The sequence below is a fragment of the Marmota marmota genome, unplaced genomic scaffold (genome assembly GCF_001458135.2).
Source record: "Marmota marmota marmota unplaced genomic scaffold, marMar, whole genome shotgun sequence".
Lineage (NCBI taxonomy): Eukaryota > Metazoa > Chordata > Mammalia > Rodentia > Sciuridae > Marmota > Marmota marmota.
The window spans coordinates 16,811,031-16,838,394 of NW_026000241.1; the positions used below are offsets into that span (position 1 = coordinate 16,811,031).

Here is a 27,364-nt window from a genome sequence, read left to right on the forward strand (position 1 = left end):
CCCCCCCCGCCCCACGCTTCCCCTTACTCCTCCTTAGCTCTTTTTTCTTAGGGCATTTTCCTAACTCCTGTCCTTACTTGTTATGGTTTGGATGTGAGGTGTTCCCCCAAAAGCTCACTGGTGAGACAACGGGATAAGGTTCAGAGGAGAAATGATTGGGTTGTGAGAGCCTTAACCCAATCAATGAGTTAATTCCCTGATCGAATTAATTGATAAGAGGAGGGATTGGGCATTGGAGGCGTGGCTTTGGGATATCTATTTGTATTTGGTGAGTGGAGTCTCTCTGCTCTGCAGCTTGCAGATCATCAAGGGAGCTGCTTCCCTCTGCCTTGATGTTCAGCCTCACCTTCAGCCCCAAGGAATGGGAATCTGCTATTGATGGAGACCTCAGAAACTATGAGCCCCTTAACAAAACTTTTCTCCCCTACAGTTGTGCTGGTTGGGTCCTTTAGTCACAGCAGCAAAAAAGCTGACTAAAACAATATGTACTGTATCTTCGTGGAGAATCATAAAGTTACCAGGATGATGACCGGCACAAACCCCTTGGATAGAAAGGGGACTTACAGAAAGGCCATGGGGGACGTTTGGAAAAGGTCCTCCAGAGACCTAGAAGGTCACCCCCACAGACTCCCAGCCACCTGGAGGAGGTCTCAGTGAGCCCTCAGGGAGCTCTCTCCCTTTTCTCCTCTGCAAATCTGGGGGCGGCTTTCCTTCAATTTATGGGTGTCATAGAACCCACTCCATCTCCCAATTCTTCATTGTCTTACAACTTGTTGCCTCAAAGCTAACTGGCTCAGTCTTTTACGGTTCTGTTTCCAAATCCTGGGGAAAGAAATTTTGATTGGCTCCATCTGAGTCAGGTATCCTATCCACCTCTAGTAGAATCAGCTATGTGTGATGGTGGTGCCAGGTCCCACGGAACACAGTGCTGCTCTTTCAGGGAAGAGTGAGTTTCGCAGAGGATGATTTGAAGCAGGCAGGAAATGATTGGTATCTGTAGTGCCATCCTTACGTGCTACTCTGCTTTACGTCCACTGGGGGCACACCTCTGGTAAGCTTCTCTTTCAAAGAAACATGGTCCTCACTGATAGTCTGCCTCCCTGATCCTCTATTTTCGGTTCCAATGCTGATATCTTGCTTAGAGAGACCTTCCCCAAACTAAGACGAAATATTAAATAATTATCTGATGTGTATCATCAATATTAAACATTTAAACAGTTCATAGTCTACCCATTTAGAATTTATTTTGGTTCAAGACATTAAGTAGGGAGTCCACCTTCAATTGTTCCTCCTAGATGATTAACCAGTTGTCAACCCTATTTATTTATTTATTTTAGTATCAAAATTAAGGATATTTCACTTATTATTTATATGACATTTTCTTATACATTAAGTCTAAAACCTTACTCTCTGTCATTAATTTGTTAATCCACATGCCAGAACCAAATGTACATACTTGGTACCAGGGAACCCAGAGCTTCTTAAATGCTAATTACATGTTCTACCATGGCACTACATCCCCAGCCGAAAACAAAATATTTTAATTGCTATGGGCTGCCTCTTTTAACTTGTGGAGTCCTTTGAAACATTCTGTGATTATTCTGATTGCTTATCCTCATATAAGACTGGTCTCTTGCATAATATTGGTAACTGGGTTAGATCTTGTGTGAATTATTGGAAGTCATTTTCTCCATAGATGGAGGCCTCCTCCCATTAGAATTTCATATTTATTTGAGTCTTTCCCCATCTATGTCCACTTCTGCAGCCCAGAACTTCGGGGATTGAGATTACCTCACTGCTCAGCCCAGCCACCCATGGCAGGAGCCATTCTTAGCAGGATCCATGTAGCATCAGGCTTGCTTTCCAATGCACACTGCAGAGATGAGATCTGAGGCGAGGTGAAATCCATTCCATCAGAACTTTGTAGCAGGCTATGGTGCCCCACCTGTAGGAATTTTTCTGTTGATTTGCAACACCACCTACCCTATCTCTTGCCACTTTGGCTGAGAGCTGGGGTAAAAGTCAGTTTCTTTTTTTTTTTCTTTCTTTCTTTCTTTTTTTTTTTTAGAGAGAGAGAGAGAGAGAGAGAGAGAGAGAGAATTTTTAATATTTATTTTTTAGTTTTCGGCAGATACAACATCTTTGTGTGTATGTGGTGCTGAGGATCCAACCCGGGCCGATTGAACCCGCATGCCAGGTGAGCACGCTACCGCTTGAGCCACATTCCCAGCCCAAGTCAGTTTCTTTTGATCTCTACTTAATTTCCAGCTGGGCCCTTCTTAGAAGTCTGTTCAGCTGGTGGTGAAAAGGCTAGCATTCCTTCTAGGGTACCCTTTGTCTCTACTCTTTCAATTTTTATGTTTTAGGCACATGGTTGCTACCTTTCTCTGGTTTCCTGTTATGAAAACTGATATGATTTAGAATTTGTAGGCCTAAGTTCCTTTAGATTTCAGAAATGGGAGAAGAGAATAAAATGCATGGGCTTAATTTAGCAATTAGGTTGGAATTTCTGACTTTTTTTTTAAATAGAGAAATGGGAATATGAGCAATTTCCTAAAAAGGGGTGCTTCTGAAATGCGGGTTTGTGATTGATTGTATTATTTGTCCACAACTGCTCCTTCCCTCCTGCCCTTGTCCTGGATTCCCGGAGCTTCTGTGTAAGGACTAGACCTCCCTGTCCTATGATGTTGGCCAAGAGACTTGCCTGAGCCAATGGAATATGAACAGGTTATGATGTGAATAGAGGCTTTAAATATGTTTGCCTCTTTAGCTTGGCCACTTGTGTTTCTGCCATCTGCCACAAAGAGCATGCCCTGAGAAGCTCCAGTGAGAGGCACTAGGAACAGTCTTGAACTTGGCCTAACGCTGAAGCAGAGTGGACCTACTGACCTGCACAACTGTAAGAGATCAACAAATGTTTGTTATTGTAAGTTGTTGAAACTTTTGTTTTGTTTTGTTTTTATGAAGCATACCATTATCACAGCTAAAACCTGACCAATAGTGAGTCATGTGTGGACTCCTTTTAAGGGAAGACAATTCTAGTAAATCCTTAATATTGGCATTCATTCATTTAACAAATAACACACACACACACACACACACACAGGGGGGGGGAGAGAAATTAGAAGGAATTAAATCACTTATATAATGTAATAACATTCCAAAAAACATTAAGTATATATTTACTGTCCTTGTAATTCATTCATTGTCTTTTTCTCTCTCTCTTTCAGTACTGGGTATTGAACCCAGGGGCACTTTCCCCTGAGCAACATCCTAGCCCTTTTTTATTTTTATTTTTTTTAGAACAGGTCTCACTAAGTTGCTGAGGTTGACCTCAAACTTGCCATCCTCCTGACTCAGTCTCCCAAGTTTCTGGGATTATAGGTGTGAGCCCCACTGTGCCTTGTCCTTGTAATTAATTCTTAACCACACATTCAAAACAAAATTAAAATTAAATTCAAATAACACTTTATTGATAATCTGTATGAGCTTAATGGAATGAATGATATTTTGCTCTCATCCAATTGTCTTTTGCACTGAAAATAGGCTCTTGACTTTTCTGTCTTGGGTTCTTTTGTGTTAGAGATGCTTGTACCTTTTTTAAACCCTGCATAACTCAATTCTCATCACTTGTCCATGATCACCATGAGCATGTAGCTGAATCCTTTGGTTTTGGGGTATAAATACCTTTTTAAGGAGTTAGTTCACCTCTTTTCAGTTTCATTAACCTGTAACAACGAAAATAATGGCTTCTGACATAACCTCCCAACATTATCCTAACCATGCAGCATAAAAGCTTGGAATCTGATTTGATGATTTTTCTTTCCTATCAGTTTGGTAACCTGGTAACCTTTTTAGATTATCCTAAAAAAATGGAAACACCCACAAACAACTCACAAACCTTGGAGGGAATTTCAAATCATCAGCATACTCCTTCAGTTTGGGACCTGTTCCCTTAAAGCACCTTTTGTTGATGGTGGAGAAAGGAAGGACAAACAGGCTTTTCAAGGCTGGGCAGCAGGTGGTGCTCTTGGCATTTGGAATTACGGGAGCCTTCAGTGCTGCCTGCGTGGATCTGTTCTGACATAAATTTGCTGGTGTTGCATTGCAGTGGGTTTGTTGCTTTTTAATCTTGTAAAAATACCCTCTTTATTATGATATTATGTGAACTGGGTCAGCCATGCCTAACCCAGCCAGGTGACTTGGCTGCCCTTTTGGTCCTTGGGCTACATTCTATTGTTTTTTTTCCCTAGGCTGCAAAGCAATGCTGGCCCCAGCTTGGTAGCTGATGGTTTGCTGGGGAGACCTTGGTACCTTCCCCAGGTTTTTTAAGCTAGTCTACTCTGAAGCCCCTCCCTTAAAGGCCAGAGGATCAATTCTAGTGCCAGGGTGAGGATCTAAGTTCTTTCTGCTTCTATCATCTAGGTTCATGGCTTATTGAAGGGACCTCTAGCATGCAAATATGTTGATTTTACCAGTAACAACATGGAAACCTCAGCATTCATTTCTCTTCAATGATGTGGAGGTCATGAGACACTTTGCTTTCAGTTTGCTGTGTGACCTCAGCTGCTCTAGGCTTGGTTTCTAGTCAGGAATTTGGAATAGCAGCATCTTGTTAAAGATGTTCACTTATAGGGTGTCTCAGTTATATGGCTTATGGTGAGTTGCCCTGAGCTTTCTGGAGAGATTAAACACAGAATCAGAAAGCTTAAGATGGAGGGGTTACCTTGAGTACCTCACACACATACAGCTGAACATCTGGGGCCTAAGGAAAAAAAGAAATGAAGAACTATGCTCAAGGGAGCCCAGCAGACAGGTAACAGAGCTTACATCTTTCTCTTCCAATCCAGTTTTCTGGAAACAAAAAGGATACTTTTTTATTCTCATAGCACCAAACTTCTATACATTTCCATGGTAAGATGGTTCTGAAGACTGGTCATCTGGTTCTATCCTGCCCAGGTAAACTGTATTGTTGAAATTGGTTGAATCTGCACTGTAGAATGAAAATACTATTTATGTTCAGTCTCCATTAGCCTAACCCAAATCTAGGGCATCCTAAAGTGTGGCAGGTGAGCTGATAGTATATTACTTTTAACATTTTGAAGTTGTCTTTGATGACATGTATGTCTATGTTTCTAGATTTTAGGGACTCCCATAATAAGTATTCCTTATTGAAATTTATTTTATTAAAGGTGAAGGAAAACTGAAATGTAATAAAATGCACTAATCTGGAGTAAGAGGAATTTTTATAATCAAGTGATTGCTTTTTGAGAACAAAACTGACAATAGCATTAAGTCTTAAGGCATAAAACAGCACAACTTATATCTTAGGGAAAGAAAATTGTTCTCTTAGGCTTATCTGGAAGGACTAAATCTGAGACTTTGCCAGTTTTCCTGGGCTTCTTACAAGGAAGAAGCCCTGACTCTGTCTCCCCCCAAATTCACTGGACCTCCTATGTAGCTTGTGGTAGAAGACGGTTGGTCAATTTTATTTCGATTTCAAAGGACATATGTGACAGCTGTAGCTACTAATTGTTGGCTGTGGTTTGTGTTCCCAGGTGTCCCTTGCTAGGGACTGGAGTCATCCATTACTAACATGGTCAAAGTGCAGACCTGTCTTAGTCCACTCAGGGGACTGTGTGTGGCTATGGATTTTAAATGCTTGGATTTTAATTTCTTACCTCTAAGATTTTTGTCTTCAGTTTCTGTTTTATATTTTCTCCCAGGTGCCTCTAGTTCTAGTGGAAGGTTTTTGTAGTTCCTTGCAGTAGAGGCTCCCTTTCTCCACTCTGTCTCTGAGGTCCCCAGTATTTCCTCCTCAGGGGGCCATTACAGAGGGCAGGAGAAGGACAGCTCTGTCTTCAAGTGGTTACTACATCCTGCTCTGCAAAAGCACCCCGGGGCAGATGATTACGAAGGCTGCTTGCATGAAATCTGAGGAGATGAAAACAGCAATGAGCAAAACATAGGTTAATATTCCAAGAAAAGTATCCCCTGCAGACAGTTTCTAAGGCTTGTGATGCTCCAGAGTTCTCTCCTGCTCACTTTCTAGAACATTTTGTGCCCCCTTTGTCTGCTGTGCTGCTCTGGTAATATCATGAGTTATGATGGCAGGGATTTTGTGAATATTTTACCTGGGAATAGTTATTGCCTGCATGAAGTTGAGCTGAAAGAACACATCGTGGCACATCCCAACACTGGTTCTGGCTGATTTGATGTCTAATGCACCCCAGCAAAGGAAATGAGTAAGATACTTTATTTCAAATTGGATTGGGGTTTGTCGAGTTTTCTCTCATGCTTGTTACCAGAGAAATCTTGACAATCAAACACGAACAGGCAGGTGTGAGAAAGAACTAAAGGCAGAGCGGAGCTTTGACTTTCAGGCACCGCGGCTATGGTTCAAATTTTGCTGGTCTTCAGGCTTCGCAGATGGCACATCACCAAGGACCCACCAGGTGGCGCTGTAGGCAGCATCACAGTCGCCTCTCCCAGGTGAGGAGATTATCTGGAATCTGTCCTTGTCATTAGGACATTGTGTGTCTGGCCTAGAGGACTGGCTTGGCTCTGATCAGGAAGAGACTGAGTTTGGCAGGTGCAACAATGTCTGAGCCTGGATCTTGCTCTCTGACCTGTACCTGAGGGATTGGAGCTATATTGGTTTCTGATAAATGCTTTCCTGACAATCTGGGGTTGGTATCTTTCTCATTTTCTGCCCTGCTAGGTTTAGTCTCTCAAAATGGGAGAGTTCTGCCTGACAAGATAAGGATTGTATCATCATAACAAGATGTTCTCGCTCATGGCAATGAAAAGCCTCACAGATAAGCTCTAGAGTGTGCAGCCCTGGCTTAGCTTCACTTCATCCCAGAGGGCAGGGAGAGAGAGAGAGGGTGGGTGGACCAGGCCCAGGGACCGGTTGGTGCTTGGCTAAGAGATGGAGAGAGGGATGAGCTGAGGATGGGTGGTCAGCAGATGGTGCTGTTCATGAGAAAGGTCTCAGACATCAAATGATGCTGAAAGGAGGAGACCGTGGGAGGGGCTTATACACCTATTTTTACAGGAAAGTGCAAAAGAGTGCTTTTGACATGTTGATTATGTCTGTTTTGCTATAGATGCTAAAAAAGACAGGATAAAATGTCCTCAAGGTTAGGGGAGTCTTATCAAATTACTATTTTGAAATGTCCTGATTTGTCCTCTAGTCATGGAGACCTTTTTCTCCTGACACTAACCAGGAGATGAGCTGAGATGCATGTGTTGAAATGGAATCTCAGGCAGGATGGTGACCTGGGGATGTGGAACTGTGAGATGGTAGCTATGCCTGAGGTTGTGAAGCCCTTGGGGGTTCATCCCTGCCTGATCTCTGGGAGAGAAAAAGTTGATACGGATTTGACTATCAGTCTTGGGGACTAGTAGCTTGCTTTCTTTCCTCTTTATTCTTTCTCTCTTACTAACAACCCTAATTCCTGGAGGAGGGAAGCAATAAGTGTTTAGGGCTGCTTTGCTCCAGTTTGCCTAGGACTACCTGTCACAAAGAAGAGATAAGGTCTGGGAACTGAAATGTTCAAGTTGCACATTTTTTTTTTCTAATAAAGAGTTGCTGACAGTTGTGAAGCCCAAACCATTTTTCCTTTTAAAGTAGCTAAAGGTCAGTCAGTATTTTAAAATCAGAAAACTAAAATGTGTTGAACATGCCCAAGACACTGAATTGATTATGATTTCACAAATGCGAGTCTTCATATGCTGAAAGAGATCAATTTGTCATAAAGGAAATTTCCCTTTATATGATGAAAACACGTTTTTGATCCTTGCACTGCTAAACCTCAGGAACATTTAGATGTGTGTGTGTGTGTGTGTGTGTATCAAAATTTTGGGGCTTAAAATATTTAGTTTTCCAGGACCATTTGCTTATTAACTCTCCAGGATTGGACAAAAGTTTCCCAGAACCTTATAGATTGCTCCTAACGTCTACAAAAAAGTATAGTTTCTTGTAGAAGATTGGGGAGATATAGTCCCACAGGACTGGGCCTTCCAGAAAACTAAGGCTGTGTGAAGGGCCCCCACTTCAAACACTGATTCTTGTGATAAAGTAAGAAAGATTTCAGATGCATTGCTCAGAGTTACAGGCATGAGTTTATTAGAAGGGATAGGAAAAGGGAAAGGGGACACTCTCAAGGGAGAGAGGAAGTCCTCTCAGGGAGGAGAGGGACAGTGCCTCTCTTGCCCTCCAGTTTTATTGGGGGGGGGTCACAGGGAAGTTTCCAGAGAGTTCCACTCAGGTCCACCTCTTGACTTTTGACTGACGGCAGGATGATATCAGACTTTCAAGTCCCTGCTGCCATGACCACTCTAGATCACTTTGGCCCATGCTGACTGGTTCTAATTGGAATCTGTTCTTAAAGCTTATCTCCCTAAGTTCAGGAATCTGGTTTGTGAAAGGGTCACAAAAGCGCCCCCTTCAAGGTAACTTGTATTCCTCTTCTTGGAATTATTTCAGGTCTGCATTTTTCCTGCAGATAACAGGTAGTTTGCTGGGGAATATAACATATCCTTTCTACTTAAACCAGGTAGAACTGCAGGTAGATTGCTTCTTAGAAAATACAGTGTGTGTGGTTCAGCACAATGGACCCAATTTATAGGACTCTTCTTTTAATCTCATGTGCTTACCACTCATGTCTTTCTGTGCCCTATCAGTAGGCCAGGTCAAAAACATAGGAGGGGTATGAGCATATTATCTCACCCAGAACCCTGTGTTTCCAAGTGTCTCCAGAATGCTATTGCCCTTCCTTTCACCGGAGACAAGTATTCCCCAGCCTTAACCTTCCAAGTGCCCACAGTTTACCATAAAGTGACTAGCTCCCTTGACAAGGTGATTTATGCTATTTTTTTTTTTTTTGGAGAGAAATATAGTGACCATGTTACACAACTCTTATTTTAGTGGACTGACAAGTAGCCTCAAAAATCTCAGGGGCATATAACAAAAAGCATTTATTTAGCTCATATATCTACAAGTCAACTGGATGTGTCTATTGATCTCAGCTGGGCTTGCTCATGCATCATGACTTGGCCAGAGATTGATCTAAGCAGGGCATGGCTGAATGGTTCTGCTTTGGCTGCAGTGGGCAGGAAAGCTCCAGTTCTTACTGCAAGACTATGGGTCTCTTGAGCAGTGTCTCCATTCTTCCTGGACCAGTAGCCTCTCTGGGGCAAAGGCAAAAGTACAAGACAGAAGCCCCACTGAAAAAGTACATTTCAAACCCTAGCTTTATGCTCAGTTCCTGTTGGCCAAAGAGAGTTTTACAGCTGATCCCACAGACAAGAAGTGGAGAAATCCACTCCAATCATGCATACGTGGGGGAACTGCAAGTCATGTGGGAAAGCGTGTGGACATAGGGAGATGTAAAATATTGGTTCCCAAAAATGTAATCTAATGGACTGTGTATGAGACTTCTCTGCATTGGTCAGAAAATCTCAATGATTTTTCATTATCTTTAGCTTAGAACTCAAGTCTAAGGATAATCTTTCCTTTACCCTTCTCTGTAATTGCCTTTTCCACTACTTTTCAATAAAACCACCTATCCCTACCGCCTAGCCAAACACATCTTAAGCCTCCCCACCTTTCTCTGGGTAGCTCTCTCTAGATTTTTGTTTGCCTAACCCCTATCCTTGCTTTACAGTTGAATGAAGCTTCTTCTTTTTCCAAGTGGCCCTGACTACCCTCTCAACCTGTGTTATCAATTCCCTTTCTTAGCTACTGATCTGGGATTGGAGCACTTGGAGGGCTGGACAAGTCTATTATAACCTCAGCATTCAGTCTAGCACCCAGCAAACCATTAAGTTCAGCGTATGCTTTTTATCCTGAAGCTTAGAGTGAAAAGCGAAGCAAAAGGGAGGGTGTTCTTCCAGAAGTTGGGAGGAGCTGGAGCCTCTGCTTCATCCAGCTGTCAGGGTACTGTGCCCCCTTCATGCTCACGTTGGAGCTAGGGCATGGTGTATGAAACAGTCCTTGTTTCATACACCTGGATATTCAAATCACCCAATCATTCTTCTGTTCCACACCCAATTCTCAATCTCATTGATCTGCCTTTTTTAGTTTACTGAATTGATTAGATGATGGGCTTATGTAAACTGGATAATATGATACATATTTATGAGTTGCAAAACCACTTCCTCATAGTGTTGGTTCTGTCCTGGGGTTCTTATCTCAGGGGGTTTGTACATGACACTTTCTCCCCTGGGAAGCCTCCACTTCCTTAGAAGTCACATTTTACCTTCACATGGCCCTTTTTTAGGGTCAGAAATCTCAAGGGAAGTGCTGGCTTCATCTCTCTTTGGGCAAATTACCTAATTGTTCTTTGAGATTCTTTCTTTTTTTTAAAAAAAAAAGATTAAATGAGAGAATTGTGTCAAAGGTTTAAGATAGGAATCACGTGTGTATTTACAAACAACATCTTTTCACACTGGAAAAGTTCAGATATACTACAAAGTACAGAAAATAATGGACTTCTGTGTATCTATGTATTAGCAACATTTTGCCAGTTTTGTTTCATTGATCCGTCCCTCCTTTTACTTTGTTGAAGAATTTTAGACAAATCACAAACATCATATAATTTTACTCTTAAATACAGACAGCAGATTGTCGATAAGTATTCCCCTGTCTTTAATGTTTTCCACAGATTATTCCACTCTTAAAACTCTCTAGTTTCTGGGGGGCTGGGGATGTAGTAAAGTGGTAAAGTCTTGCCTAGCATGCTCACAGTCCTGGGTTCAATCCCTAGTGTCACAAAAACCCTCAAACCCAAACCCAAAGCAAACCCAAACAAAAACCCTCTTTACTTTCTGGTCAGTATATCTAGCATCTAGTCATGTAGCTTTGCCATGTTTATCCTTATTTCCTAAGGGAAATTGCAAGCAAGAGACAGGGTTTTGTTTAGCCTTGCCCCTATGTTCAGCTAGATATCTATTAGGATAGCATCACGGGGGCACAAGATAATGTGTTTCAACGAATAAATAATAAAGGAGGATGGTATCACAGCAGGTGCCAGTGATGCATGGAGAGGATTCAAAGAGTTGAATTTGTACTCAGAGAATGAACGAGATTAGTTGTGAATTATGTCAGCAGGGTTGGGGCTGTTTATCAGCCTACTTAACCTCAATCATAGGTTGACAAATGAGATATCTGTACCATGTGAGAGAGAGACTGGAATCCCAGGGCAAGAGAAGCCCCATCTCATAGATTAAGCAGTGAGATGCTGGGTCATGTGACTAGCTAAGGGTAGCAAGCCGACAGATGTCAGGCTGGTGTAGGCATCTGGATATCCAATATTCTATCTTTTACTGTTGATTCGCTCTGTGCTCTATGGTCTTGGGCATTTGCAGAAGAGCCTCAGAAGTTGACCGAGGCCATGAAAGAGGTCTCAAGAGGGGGTGGCTCTGGCTTTTCATCTGTGATCTATGTTCCCCAGAAGATTTTCTCTGAAGAAGAAAAGGGTTTCATGACTACAAAAGAGTTTGCAAACCATTGCTCCAAGTGAGTCTACATATTCCTTAAGATGGTCTGTCATAGCTGATAATTACTAACCCCATAATTTGATAAAAATGAGAGGTGGGGCTTCACATGTTTCTTTTTGTTTATAGACATAGAAACACATCTGGAAAAGAAGGGCAAAATCATGTACCTGGCAGAAAATTTTTTTTTTCTTTTTTTTAATCTCAAAGAAAATATCTATGTGACCCAAGTTCAACACTTCTCACCTTGTTCAGCTTTCATTTCTGCATCTGTGAAATGAGGGCTGTCTTAATGCCAGAACACCTGTATGTAGAAGCTGGTGATGCACCCCACCTCTCGGGACCACCGGCTTTCAGCCCATCTCTGATGGACAGATCCAAGTATCTCCTCTGAGTAACACGGTAGGCTCACTGTCAGCACAACTCAATGTGTCCTCTTTGCTTTACTGTCCCATAGAGTCCTTAGGAGTTGTGAAAGGTCTCTCAGCTTCAGACAGGCACAACCCAGAAAAGCAGGGAGTTAAGGCCTTAGGAACAGCTCTCAAGTAAAGAAGAATGAGACTCCATGATGAATTCTCTAGACTTTCCATCTTCTGGTGGCATGATCCTGAGGCGCACTGTATGTGGTTCCTCCTTGGTGGTGCACGTGGGTTTGAATCCCATTTTCCCACAGTGGTCATTAACTTACTAATGCCCCTTGTACTGGTGTCCAAACCCATCAACCAAAGACCGCAGAACCTTTCCTGAAGTCAAACCAAGTTAGGTGTACAGCTTGCTGCAACAAGGGAGGATCCACACCATGGGGAGCTGTGAGACAGTTGAGGGGACCCTTTTTTAAAATAGGGGATGGATTTATACTGAGTGGTTTTGAAAAGAGTTGTAGGAAGTGAATTTTTTTTTTTTTTTTTTCTGAATTGGGTGCTTAACTGGTTACTGGGACACTTTGATGACTGGCTGTCTTAATACTTTTTTATCTAAGAGGCAGGACCCACAGTAGTGTTAGAGCTATTGATAAAGAAGGACTCCTTCATGTCAGTTGTTTTTGGGGGTGTACGAATCCTTGTCTTTGTGTTCAGTTGGGATTATGGATTAGTTTTTTCTCATCTTGGTCCATGGTGGCTTTGTCTGATGCAATCTGTGATACTCTGTGGCGATTGCTTGAGGTCAGTTACCAGTTGTGAGCTTTCCGAGGTTTATATTCCTTTCTGTTGGTTTTTTTCCTTCTCCTCCGGATTTCCTCAGCCCCTCACTTCATTCCTGGGATGATCTCTCTAGTTAATTACAACTCCCAGGTCTCAGCCTTTGCCCTCTGAGAGCCCAAAAATAACACAATGCCCTTTTCAGTAGCTCAGGTCCTTTGGTTTCCTGGAATAGCTTTTAAAAAAAAAAATCTGAAAGTAGGTCTAGTTCCCAGAATCTAAAAGTATTTTTCTTTTTTGACATCAGGAAGCAGGGCTTTATTTTGTAATATGGAGGAAACATGCTTTGCCCACCTGCCCCACAAATAAATCGTTTCCTCTCGGGAACTGGCCAGCAATGCCCCCTTGTGGACCCCTTGCAGGGTTCTAAAGACAAACCAGATCCCAAAAGTATTTTTAACTCCTATGTTACATCATAGGAGTCTGAACATAGTTACCTCTACCCCAACTCAGAAGTGTTCACTCACATACAATGAAGCGCATATACATGAAAAGAACAAACATAGCTGAGAAGCATTTTGCAGGCCCCCCAATTTCTGCTGACTGTAGGAGAATTATCAGGAAGGAGACTTTCTGCCAGTGGTTTCCAAACTTCATTCAGAGCTGCTCCACCATGAAGCTCACTCCACTGCTTTCCTGTTAGGTCTTGGTATCTTGTGACCCTCAGCTGCAGCTGGACCTTTTAGAATTGGCTCATCCCTGTATCCAACAAACACAGGCAGCCAAATAATCCCAGTCAAAATACATCCTATACCTCTATCGGGAGAAAGGCAAGCTATACCCCAAGGCAATAAGGAAGGGCAGATTCTCAATGAGTGCATTATTATCATTGTCCTAATATCCTATAATTAATAGTCAATTTTTAGTATTGTTTTAGATTTTTTGGAATAACTGAAGATACTGTGTAGTGGGTTCCTTCCACTCCCTTCCATCCTAAGCACACAGTTTCCCTTAATGTGGTAAATGGATAACTATTAACAAACCAATCTTGGTACATTACTCTTATCTATGATTCAGAGTTTGCATTAAACTTTTTATTTGGTATAGTTCTATGGGGTTTGACAATGCATGAAAACAGGTCCACTCTTACAGTTTCATATGGAATAGAATGCTTCACCTATTCATCCTGCCCTCTCTCCCAGCCTCCAAGCCGCCTTGCTCTGTTTTGTTGAATGATGTTCTGATCCTGGAATATTAAGCAGAACAGCTTTGCCTGTTGACTTCTGTTTCATTGGGAAGGCCAGGAGTCTCCCTCTATCCTCATCTATCCTCTGAGTTAGGTAGAGACAGATGAAGTGCCCAGCATGTGATGGGGGGCTCAGAGAATTTACCCCTCTTCCCCTTGCCTTGACTGCAGGCTAGCTGAAGCCCAGCAGTTGGAGAGAAAGTAAAGCACTCCTGAAACCCAGGTCATTGCAATTTATTGTGATGACTCTCTTCCCTGCCTGCATCCCTGAGAGGATGAACAATAGGTTTTCTGGCCTCAGGCATGGGAAGGATCTGGTTGGAAATTTAATTTTCTTTGTGAGTTTAAGGAAGTCAGAGGTCAAGATTTCCATTAATCACCTTGAGAATCCTCTTCTGTGAATTGCTTGTGGGCAGCACCGGTCCTAGCTGTCTTCTTGGGGTTGGCCATTCAAAACAACCCAAATTAACCTCTCTTATTTGGTTTGGACCCACGCTGACAATACCTGCTGACAGCTGGTTTCCTTTGGTGAGGCATCCCAGATGCCCTACTCTGCTTTGATGTTGAAATACTTCCTTTATGCAGACTCTGCCCTCTGTAGTAGAATTTCATGATGTAGCTATTTCTCTTCAATCCCAACTTTCATAATGCAGGTTGGAAATGATGCAACAGATAATTAAGAAGCCTATTTTGCAATACAGACAGAGTTACAGTTGGTGCATGAAAATATAATTTAGGAGAACTTAACGAAGGGGTGTTTCTAGAGATGTAGGGAGATGAAGTGCTCCAACAAATGGTAAGGCACAATAGGACCAAAATTGGTTGAAGCCATTTTCTTCTACTACAGGCAAGGGATGGCAGTGGTGATGTGAACTTGCCAGGAGATGTTGCTGTTGGAGAGGAGCTTCCCTAAAGGAAATGAATATAGGAACAGGAAATAAACATAACTTCTCCCCTGACTTTCAGCTACATGCTGATAACTCCATATGCCAAATCCAACCAAAAGCCAGAGGCCAAAAGAGCCTAGGTGGTGGATTTCACAAAGGTCAACCTTCTGGGGCCCAGAGGAGGACTGGGGAGGATGGACAAGAGCTGGAGAGGAATAAGTGGAAAATTCCTAGCACATGTGGACTATGCACAGAATAAGACAATGTGTTGGGAGTCCAGGGTTAGTAGATGTACTCTGGTGAAGGAAAAATTGGTATTAGTCTCCAACTACGAGAGGCAAATCTTACATGTGCTTAATGATGCTTGGTTTTGCAGCAATGGAATGTAACTGTGAAGAACTATGTATAGGCTTTCTACCCTCTGTGTTTTCTTCAACTTAACCATTTGAGGGGATATGAAGTTGTGGAATATTCTGCCCCCATGATTTTATTTTCATGGAATTTAAAGAAAGGATTAAACGAATGCTGTAAAAATCTAATAAATATGTTCTTTCTCAGAACATGCTCTAGGATTATAATAATTATTTTCAGTTCAAATAAATCACTGAGTTTCTACAAGAAAATAAGAACTTGTTAAAATAGCCAGAGGAAAAATACTTGTGAACCCACTATTCTTGAAGCCCCACCTCTCCCATTACAACTGAACTACCATATTTAAAAATTGTGGCATCACATTGTTGTTTTAATTAGCCTTTTCCTGATGACATTCGATGTGTAGCATCTTTACGTATGCTTATTTGCCATTTGTGTATGTTTTTGGTATATACTAAGTTTCTTGAGTTATTTTAAAATCAGGGTGTTTGACTTCTTATTGTCGAGCTTCTTTATATATTTTGAATAACAGTCCTTTATCAGATATGCCTTTTACAGATATGTTCTCCTGGTCTGTGGTTTGTTTTATCATTCTTTTGACAGTGTCTTTCACAAAGCAGAACATTTCAATTTAATGAAAACCAGCATTTAATGAAATCCTTTCTTTGTCACAGATCATGCCTACCTAAAAAGTCATAGAAAAACTCAAGGTTATCTAGAGAATCACCTCTGTTAGCTTGTAGGAGTTTTATGGTTTTTCATTTCACATTTATGTGGGCAGTCCATTTTGAGTTAATTTTTTATGAAGGGTATGAGGGTATGGAACCTGTGTCTAGATCTAATTTTTTTTTGCATGTTGCTATCTAATTGTTCTAGTACAATTTGTTAAAAAGACACCCTTTTCTGTATAGTATTGACTCCTCTTCTGTCAAAGATTAGTTGAATATATTTATGTGATGTGGGTACAGTTGTAGGCTCTCTCTTCTGTTCCATTGATGTATTTGTCTTTCTACTACCAATAACACCTTGCCTTGATTACCGTAGCTTTATAGTAAGTCTGGAAGTTGGACAATACAGTTTTCCTTAAATATTGTTTGCTATTCTGCTTTTTTTTTCCTTATCATGTAAACTTTGGAATCACTTTGTCAACAGCCACAAAATAACTTGCTAGAATTTTGCCTGGGATTGCACTGAATCTATGGATTAAGTTGAGAAGAACTGGCATCTTGGCAATAATGGATCTTCCTATCCATGAACATGGGATATCTCTCTATTTATTTTGTTCCTTGATTTCTTTCATCAGAGGTTTGCTGTTTTTCCTCACATAGACCTTGTGCATGTTTTGTTAGATTTATACCTATTTTTTTGGTGCTAATGTAAATGGTATTGTGTTCTTAATTTCAAATTTTATCATTCACTGGTATATTAGAAAGTGACTAATTTATATATTAACATAGTATTCTGCAGCCTTGGTATAACTGCTGATTAGTTCCAGGAGTTTTATTATGCCAGTTCTTTCATAGTTTCTACATAGATAATTGTCACATGTGAACAAAGACAGTTTTATTATATTTTATTTTATCCTCCATCAGTATAGCTTTTATTTCTTTTTCTTATTACATTAGCTAGGACTTTCTTTATCATGTTGAAAAGGAATGGAGAGAGAGGATACCTTGCCTTGGTCCTGATCTTAGTAGAAAAGTTTCTATTTTATAATCATTAAATATGACGTAAGCTGTAGGTTTTCTGGATATTCTTAATCAAGTTGAGGAAAGTTCCCGTCTGCTTTTAATTTACTGAGAGATTTCACCATTGAATGGATGTTGGATTTTGTCAAATACTTTTTTTCACATCGAGTACTATGAACATGTGATTTTTCTCCTTTAGCTTGCTGATATATTGATTATGTTAATTAATTTTCTAATGTTGAACCAGCCTTGCATACCTGGGATAAATCTCATGTGGTTGTGATATATAATTCTTTTTATGTATTATTGGATTTGGTTTGTTAATATTTTGTAGGGGATTTTTGCAACTATGTTCATGAGTGTTATGGTTTTGCTCTGAGGTGTCTCCTAAAAGCCCATGTGTGAGATAATGCAAGAAAGTTTAGAGATGAAATGATTGGGTTATAAGAGGTTTAACCTAGTCAGTGTATTAATCCTCTGGTAGGGATTAACTAATAGATATAGGGCTATTCCAATTATCTATTTTTTGTATGATTTAAAAAAAATTGTATCTTCCCAGAAATTGGTCCATTTTGCCTAGGTTATCAAATTTCTGGGAAGAGAATTTTTAATAGCTTTCCTTTATTATTCTTCTAATCTCCATGGGATCTGGAGAATTGTGTCCTCTTCCATTTCTGTTACTAGTAAATATGTGTCTTCTTTCTTTTCTTTTTCCTAAGCCTGGCTAGTTAGCCTGGTTTATTGATATTATTGATTATTTCAAAGAACGGTTTTTGTTTTTTTTGACTTTTCTACTGATTTACTGTTATTATTTCATCTTTAATTTTATTCCTCTTCTTCAGCTTATTTTGAAATTACCCTTCTTTCATTGGTCTTCTGCTTTTTAACTATTTGAAGTGTGCATGTCAGTATTGAAGTATATGAACAGCATTATAAAACAGATTCCTAGAAAGTTTTATCTTGAATAACTGGGACTTTAAACCCATTGAATGGCATCCTAGTTTTCCCCACCCCTAGCAACCATCATTCTACTTTCTATTCTGAATTTAATTACTTCAGATACCTCATATAAAGTGGAATAATTCAGTATTTGTCATTTTGTGTTTGGGTTATATCACATATGATAGTGTCCTCAAGGTTTATCCATGTTGTAACATATGACAGGAATTCCTTCTTTTAAAGTCAGAATAATATTCCACTGCATGTATACACAATATTTCCTTTACCCATGTATCCATCAATGGGCATTTATGCTGCTTCCACATCTTGGATATTGTCTATAATGCTATAAGAAACATATTTGTACAAACATATCTTTGAGACCCTTTGTTAAATTCTTTTGGATATATGCCCCAAAGTGGGATTGCTGAATCCTGCGATAGTTCTATTTTTAATTTTTGAGCAAGGTCTATACTGCTTTAGAGAGCAATCACATTGTTTTACAATATAATTAACACTGTGCAAGGGTTCCAATTTCTACACATCTTTGCCAACACTTGTTATTTTCTATCTTTAAAAGAAATCTTTATTTTATTTATTTATTTTTTTGTGTTGCTGAGGATTGAACCCAGTGCTGAATGTGTGTAAGGCAAGCACTCTACCACTGAGCTACAACCCTGTTTTCTATCTTCTTGATAGAGGCCATCCTAATAGGTAGAAGGTGTTCTTGTGATTTTGATTGGCATTTCCTTGATGACTAGAGATGTTGAACATACTTTCATATGCTCCTTGGCCAGTTGTATATCTTCCTTGTAGAAATGTCTATTCAAATTCTTTGCCTATTTAAAATCATTATTATTATTTTTTACGGAGTTGTGTAGGAGTTCTTTAGTAACCTCTGATTCAAAATATGGTTTGAGAATATTTTAACATCTTGTGTGGGTTGGTTTTTTAATTCATTGTTTGCTGTACAAGTTTTTAAGTTTGATGTAATGTTATTTGTCTATTTGAGCTTTGGTTACCTGTCAATTTGGCATTCTCTCCAAGAGACCATTGCCCATTTCGAGATCATGAAGCTCTTCTCCTTTGCTTTAAGATTTTTATAGTTTCCAGTCTTATATTTAGGTCCTTAATTATTTTTAAGTTATTTTTTTTTGTAAATGGTGTAAGATAAGGGGTTATCTTCATTCTTTTGTACCATGACTTATTGAAGAAAATATCCTGCCCCCATTGTGAAGTCTTGGCACCATTGCCATCATTGGATCATTCATATACATGGGCTTTACTTCTGGGTTTTCTTTTCTATTCCACTTGTCTCTATATTTCTGTCTTTATGAAAATATCAAACCGATATAATTACTATAGCTTTGAAGTCAGGAAATATGAGGTCTCTAGCTGTATACTTCCTTTATACTTTTACTTCACACTTTTATACTTCTTTTATACTTTATTTTGGCTATTTGGAGTCCATTGAGATTCCACATGAATTTGGGGACTTAAGTTTCTTCATACAATGTCATTAGAATTTTGATAGGGATTATATTGAATTTGTCAAGTGCTTTTTGTCATATGGACATTTTAACAATATTAGTCATAAGCATGTCTTTTTATTTAATTGTCTTATTTCTTTTAGCAATGTTTTGTAGTTTTCATTATTCAAATTTTTTCCCTTTTTGCTGAATTTATTTCTAAGTATTTTATTTTTTTCCACATTTTTATTGGTGTATTATAATTTTCTGGTCTAATTCTAAGGTCTTTGATCCATTTAGAGTTGATTTTTTTGCAGGGTGAGAGATAAGGGTCTTGTTTCATTCTTCTTCTTCTTTTTTTTAAAAATATTTTTTAGTCAATGGACCTTTATTTTATTTATTTATGTGGTGCTGAGAATCAAACCCAGTACCTCACTCATGCTAGGCAAGTGCTCTACCACTGTGCTATAACCCCAGCCCTAGTTTTATTCTTCTACATATGAATAACCATTTGTTAGAAAGACTGTCCTTTTTCTAATGTATGTTTTGGCACCTTGTGAAGGATTGGATGACTGCATCTGTATGGGCTTGTCTCTGTATCTTCTATTCTGTACCATTGATCTATGTGTCTATTTTCATGCCAGTACCATGCACTTTTGTTACCATAGCTCTGTAGCATAATTTGAGGTCAGGTTTTGTGAGGCCTCCAGCATGGCTTAAAAATGCTATGGCTATTCAAAGTCTTTTGTTTTTCCAATTAAATTTTAGGACTATTATTTCTAGTTCTGCAAAGAATGCCATTGGTATTTTGATGGGGATTGCACTGAATTTATATATTGCTTTTGGTAGCATGGCCATTTTAATAAATTAATTCTGCCTATTCATGAACATGGGAAGTCTTTCCATCTTCTGAGGTCTTCAATTTCTTTCTTGGATGTTCTATATTTATTATTTTCCCAAAGATCCTTGTTTTCTTTCCTTGGAGAGTGGTATTAGAAACTGTGATGTTTACTTTGTGCCAACTTGACTGGGTTAAGAGATCCTCAGTTAGCTAGTAAAATATTTATGGGTGATCCAAAGGTTGTTTCTGGATGAGATTAATATAAGTAAAGAAACTATACCTTCACCAATAGAGGTAGGCACCATCCAATCCATTGAGAGGCTCTAAACCAAAAGGTTAGAGGAAACATGAATTTTTATTCTACTTGAGCTAGGATATCTATCTTCTCCTGCCCTTGGACATTAGATCACCTGGTTCTCAGGCCTTCAGACTTTTGTACTTACACCAGTGTTTTACTTGGTTCTCAGGCCAATGGACTTGAATTTAATTACACCTCCACCTTTCCTGGGTCTCCAGCTTGGAAATGGCAGGTCATGAGACTTCTCAGCCTGCATATTTTCATGAGCCAATTCACAGTAAATCTAATCTCATCTCATCTCTCCTCTCCTCCCTGCCCTTTCTCTCTCTCTCTCTCTCCACACACACCTCCTATTGATTCTGTTTCTTGACCCTAGGTATGGTTATTGTCACTGAAGTGTCATTGTTTCTGGTCCTCTCAGTTGACAGGCTAAGAAAAAATATATGTATATCCTAATCCACTTATATATACATATCTATGACTATTTCTATATGAAGCCTTCCATTTTTATATTTGTATTGATGTCTTCAAGTCAGATCTACTACTGTATACACCATTCTAACCTCATCCCTTGGTTAACTTCCCATTCTAATTAGAAACCTGGCCCTCACCATCCACCTTCATTTACTCAGTTGTTCAAATCTACTGTGCATGTATGGCAGCATCAGAATTGTTCATTTGTAATCCCCATGGGAAACAACTTTATCAACCAGAGTACAGTAGTTATGTAGTGTATTTTTCATCAGCTAATTCCCAGTTTAGAAGCAATAATTTTCACAGATACCTGAATCAACATGGTTCCTCCCACAATCATTTTTTGTGAAGTTGTAGTCATTTCTTACAGTTGAAAAGTACAGTTAGTCTTTTTAAACTGTATTTTACTTTCCATTCTAGGATTTGCCTGACTTCCTAGATGATTACTCCCCCATCCCTGGCAAGTTTACATACATTGAAGTTCACTCTGTGTCGTATAGTTTAATAGGTTTTGGAAAATACATAATGTCATATGCCAACCATCCCATCATCATGCATAATAGTTTCACCACCTTAAAAAATACTTTGTGCTTTGCTTATTCACCTCATATCACAATAGAATTGCTTTTGTGTGCAAATATTTCCAGAATCTACATTCTCTTCCTTGGATCTATGCCAGCATTTTCACATCAATAATATGCTGTATTGACTACTATAGATTTATAATACCTCTTGAAACTTAATGGTGTGAGTTGACCAGTTTTCCTCAGTATTGTGTTGTTGTTTTGTTTTACTTTTCTATTTAAACTTCAGAGTAAGTTTGTTGACATCTGTGAAATAGCTTGTTGGGACTTTGACAGGAGTTGCATTCTATTAATAGATAAAAATTGTAAGAATCGACATCTTAATAGCAAATCTTTCAATGCATGAACACAAATCTCTTTTCATTTATTTAAACCACCTTTGATTTCTTTCATCAGAGTTTTATAAGTTTTCTGTATATGTAGTAGATGTTTTGTTAGATTTATACCTAAGTATTTAATTACATTGGAAGATAATGTAAACAGTATCATTTATTTAATTTCAAATTCAACTTGCTCATTGGTGGTATACAACATAGATTTTGATTTCAGTTAATCCCATGCCTTTTCCATTGAACTTAGCTGTCTGGACAGCATCTGGGGCAAAAGAGTTTGTATTCATAGATGTGAAGATAACATTTGATGTTTTCAGTGTTCTTAGGGCAAGAGGAAAGGTTAGTGGCTTCCTCCTTTGCACCTTTGGAAAGCAGCCTCACTTTGAACCTGAGTTCACCTTTTATCACCTTCTGATTTTCTTACGAATTTGTAGAGATAATTTTTTCTCCTTAATACTTATCAGTGGTATGGAACTTTAGCACTACGTGGAAGGTAGCAGCTGGCTCATTGTTGATGTCTGGATTCTCAGGCCCCACATTTTGCAAACAAAATTCCATCAGTTTGACTCCCCACTGGAGATGACACTGAGATTCGTGCTGGCTTATATCATTTAACTTTCAATTTCCATTTCTCAAAAGACAATGGGATGGGAAATGTGTGAGCTTCCCCAGAAATAGATCTCAAGACAGAGATTCAGATACAAATGGTTCATAAGGAATGGTCGCCTGGAGAAGCAGGCAGGGGAAAGCTGAGCAAGGTGGAATTTCAGGGGAAGACCTCATCTGAGCCTAATTCTGTATGGGAGCTTTGGGTATAAAGCACACTGCAGAGTTTTTTCAGCCTAGTTTTATTTACTGCGGCATTTTCCAGTCTGTGGTCATTTGCCACCTTGGGAGGAATAAACTCTCTAGCAGACCAACAATAGTGCTCCAAAGATGTTGCAGATGTGAATTATTAAGAGCCAGAATGTAGTGGCTGGGAGACTGTTGTGGCTAACCACTGAGAGAATCCCAGGGTCTGGACAGAGCATGACAGCAAATGCCTCGTAGAGGGGAGAATGCGTGATGGGTTGAGGAAGCTATAGCAGAGTTGAATATTAATAGTCTTTCCATTTTCATTTCTCTCTCCTACCTGAGTTTGTGTCCACAGCCCTTCTTCTCCCCATACTGATACACTTAGTGTATTTTGCTTTGTATATTTCCTCTGGAGAGAGATTATTAGTTCACTGCTTTGTTTTGTCTACATGGTCATAGGGTTGCCATTTTATTGCTCACTGTGTCAAAGCCTGTATGAGGCAGGTTTCTGTCACTATAACAAAATGCCTGAGATAATTAACTTACGGTGAGAAAAGGTTTGTTGGGACTCATGATTTTGGAGGTTCCAGTCCATGATAAATTGCTCTATTGCTTTGGGGCTCTTGGGAGGAAGCCTATCACAGTAGGAGCACATGGTGGAGCAAACCATTCACCTCATGAGTCAAGAAACAAAAAAGAGGAAGGGTAAGAAGACTGGGGTCTTACCATCCCATTTAGGGTCACTCTATTAATAACCTAGGGACATCCCACAAGACCCACCACCTCCCAGTAGCACCACCCTGAGGACCAAGCCTTTAACACATAGACCTTTAGTGGGACACTCAATGAAAACCATAGCAGAGACCTAGGTTATAGCAGAAGAGCATTATTTCTTTTTTTTAAAAAAAAAATATATAGCCACCTTTCTTTTTCCTGGAAGGTGATGATTTAGTTTTTCAATTATCCCTGAAGTTCGATAGCATTTTACTTTTAATTATTATATCCATCAGGGAACTGAATGGTAAAAAAGAAGCAGAAACTCAAGTGGGCTTGAAATTCAAATGAGCCTGGTTAGTACAGGTCCCCTTACCATAATGTTAAGTCTTTCCACATGGTGTTTGCATTACCATTACTCATTCAGACAGGACACATTTCCTTAAAAGTGGTCATAATGTGCAATGATGTCATTAGTAATTTTCTTATTGATTTTCAATGATGAGCGCCATCAATTTTAGATGCTAAAATTGGCAGTTGAAGGCAGAGGTCACAGGGATCTTTTCTGTCCGGAGTGAGGACAGCAGGATATTCAGGTCTCTCTTACCTTCCACCTGCTCTTCCCTCCAGGCAGGCAGGACCTTGACAGAGGTGGCTGGGCTGACCCATCCATTCCACCATCCACTTCTACCCAACATGTCCACATCAGAGATGCATTTGTGGCCCCTGCCTTGTTGTGTTACTGCTTACTGTACCCCTGCCCCTATGGATGATTCAGGGGCTCTGCTGCAGTTACAAGGAAAACAAATTAACATATGTGTATGCGATCCTGGCACAACTCTAGTACAAAGAACGACCTCTCAAATGCTTGTCCAGGATATTATGGATCAGTTTGAGACTTTAAGAAATCAATCCTCATGCCCAAGCTCTGCCAGTAAAGAGTTCTCAAAAGACTGTTTAAATGAGTGTCCATTAACTATAAATCTTCTATGTTTCCTTGTAGATATAGGTTAGTGATGTCACACTGTTAGAAGGGTATCCAAGCCAATTAAATTTCTCCATTTTACATGCATTATATACTTACTTGTAATTAATGGTTGCCAATGGATATGTGCAAAGACAGGATCATGTAGGATGGAGGGGTCTCCTGACCTATGAAACTTGTCGTGCTAAAACTAGAAAATTCCCAGGCAAAGCAGGACAAGTTGGTCATGCCTGGACCACACAGCACATTGCATCAAAATGCAAGTGAGGCACTGAATCCTCAGAGGAACCTCTGAATTCACTCTGACTCTGCTGCTGTGGGCAGGAGGATGCCTCAGTCCCCCTGCCTCCTGGCCTTTTCTCTGTTCAAACTACCATGGAAGCTTTGAATGAAAGGGTTTCAAACTTACTCATCATATTCCGATACCAAGAGAAAAATTTCTTTGTTATACTGTGGGCATGTATGGGTATATAACAATAAATCCTGCTATTATGCATAATTATAATCCACCAATAAAAAAGTCAGCTTGTGTTGAGAGCCACAGCCCAAGGGGCCCCAGCAAACTTCCAGCTGCCAGCAAACTTCCAGCTGGCGGCTGATGATTGGCTCACAGCGGCCCCAGCAACATCTAGCTGATTGGCTCCTCTGCGGTGATGCTCATTGGGCTGTTTCCCTGCCCTTTCAGACCACGGAGCTGCTCATTGGGGGACTTTTTTGGCTCCGCCCACGTGACCCAGCCAATCGGCCTCAAGAGCAGGAGGATTGTGGGAGGTGGAGAGAAGCTTGTGTGGGAGAGAGAGGCTTGTGGAAAGCTGGTGGTGGCAGTTGAGGCTCTGAGGGTTTTTCCTGAGAGGCTGTTTTGTTTGGCGTGTGTGGTTCTAAAAATAAAGTTAGTTTCTTTTGACAAGTGGCTCCTGATTGTGCCCAGCCAGACTGCGGCAAGCTTGTTAATGTCACTGATTACAGATCAACTTTTCTCCAGAGCCTTCTCCCTGTTAGGGGCTACCAGATGCCTGGATCTTCCAGGGCTGACTGCGTGCACTGCTTTTTCCCCTTATTGGGCTCAGACTTCCCTCCATCATCTTCTCCTTTAGGAAACATGAGCCCTTCTTCCTTCTCAGGCCATCATCGATGTGGTAAGGCATAGACATTGGCTCACTGGGAAGGGGACATGAGTCAGGAAATATTTAGAAACATTTGAGGCATAATCATTCAATATGCCATGATGAATTTTTTGCTCTTTACTTGGATGAAATTCAAATATAAATGTAACAATGTGGTCCCATGACATCGATTTCTGCTAGTGTTTTATGAGTAGGTGGCTTTAGCAGAAGGAAGTTAAGATCAAGGTAGAGGAGAATGAAGGCGTTACAGTCTCCTTCAAGCTGGCTGCTAAAGATTCCTTTCCCCACTTTGCAGGCAGGCCCAGCTGGTTGTCTGCTTCATGAGTCAGCCACCTTGCTGTTGTTTTGATGTGTCTGGACCTGGGGAGCTGGCACTGGGCTCCTTTGCACTCCCAATGTGAAAGCATCTTGATCTTAGCAACACCTTTGTTGTTATTGATACAAAACCTTCACCTCTCGCTGTCTCTAGGCTGGTAACATATGAGTAGTTTTAACTGCTCCTCTAATGGTGTGAATGTATAAAGTTTCACATTTCCAGGAAAATAATTCCACAAAGTTGTTTTTTTCTTTCCAATATTGTTTTAGTTGTCAGTGGACCTTTATTTTATTTATATATGGTGCTGAGAATCAAACCCAGGGCCTCACACAGGCTAGGCAAGCGCTGTACCATTGAGCCACAACCCCAGCCCACAAAGCTGGTTCTTTCAGAGGAATATTTTTATAGTTGAATTTATTATCTTAGTAGTGACAGTTAAAGTTATTTTTTCAGAAGATGTTCTCAGTCTCCCTGTCATCCATTGCTCAACTGCTAAAACTGTAGGTTTACATTTGGCATTTTTTTTTTAATTTTTTATTGTTGGCTGTTCAAAACATTACATAATTCTTGATATATCATATTTCACACTTTGATTCAGGTGGGTTATGAGCTCCCATTTTTACCCCAAATACAGATTGCAGAATCACATCAGTTACACATCCATTGATTTACATATTGCCATACTAGTGTCTGTTGTGTTCTGCTGCCTTTCCTATCCTCTACTATCCCCCCTCCCCTCCCCTCCCCTCGCCTCTTCTCTCTCTGCCCCCTCTGCTGACATTCATTTGTCCCCCTTGTATTATTTTTCCCTTTCCCCTCACTTCCTCTTGTATCTACTTTTGTATAACTCTGAGGGTCTCCTTCCATTTCCATGCAATTTCCCTTCTCTCTCCCTTTCCCTCCCATCTCTCATCCCTATTTAATGTTAATCCTCTTCTCATGCTCTTCGACCCTACTCTGTTCTTAGTTACTCTCCTTATATCAAAGAAGACATTTGGCATTTGTTTTTTAGGGATTGGCTAGCTTCACTTAGCATAATCTGCTCTAATGCCATCCATTTCCCTGTAAATTCTATGATTTTGTCATTTTTTTTTTAAATTTTTAAACAACAGAGATTTATTTCTTACAGATCTTGAGCTATAAAGTCCAAGACCAAGGTACCAGTATTTGATATCTGGTGAGGACCTTCTTGCTCATATGGCAGAAGGGAAAAAGCCGTGTCCTTACATGGCAGAAGGAAGAAGGGCAAAAAGGGCATAAGTTAGTTCCCTACAGCCCTTTTATAACCTGTCTTATAAGAGCTCTACCCTCATGACTTAATCACTTCTCCAAAGGCCCCACCTCTTATTATCCCTACAATGGTCATTAAGTTTTAACACATGAATTTTGGAGGGCATTCAGATCATAGCAGTTTATATTAATTAATTTTCAATCACGTCTGTTTTTAACAGCAGGTTCACAAAACGGGCTTATGCGATTGGCTCTTGGGAGCAGTCTGCTCCAGCACCTGTGGTTAGATAGCAAATGTGGAATAGACACACCTGAGACACAGGGTGAGGGAATGGGGAAGGGAGGGGAAGGGAGGAAGGCCAATGAGGAGGATGTTATTTTATTTTATTTTTTTTTAATTTTTTATTGTTGGCTGTTCAAAACATTACA

General features: G+C 40.1%; 1 pseudogene; it reads left to right on the plus strand.

Annotated features, from left to right (window-relative positions):
* Positions 1-6,394: 6,394 nt before the first annotated feature.
* The window catches only part of LOC125613811, a 72,081-nt pseudogene continuing 51,111 nt past the window's right edge, over positions 6,395-27,364 (plus strand).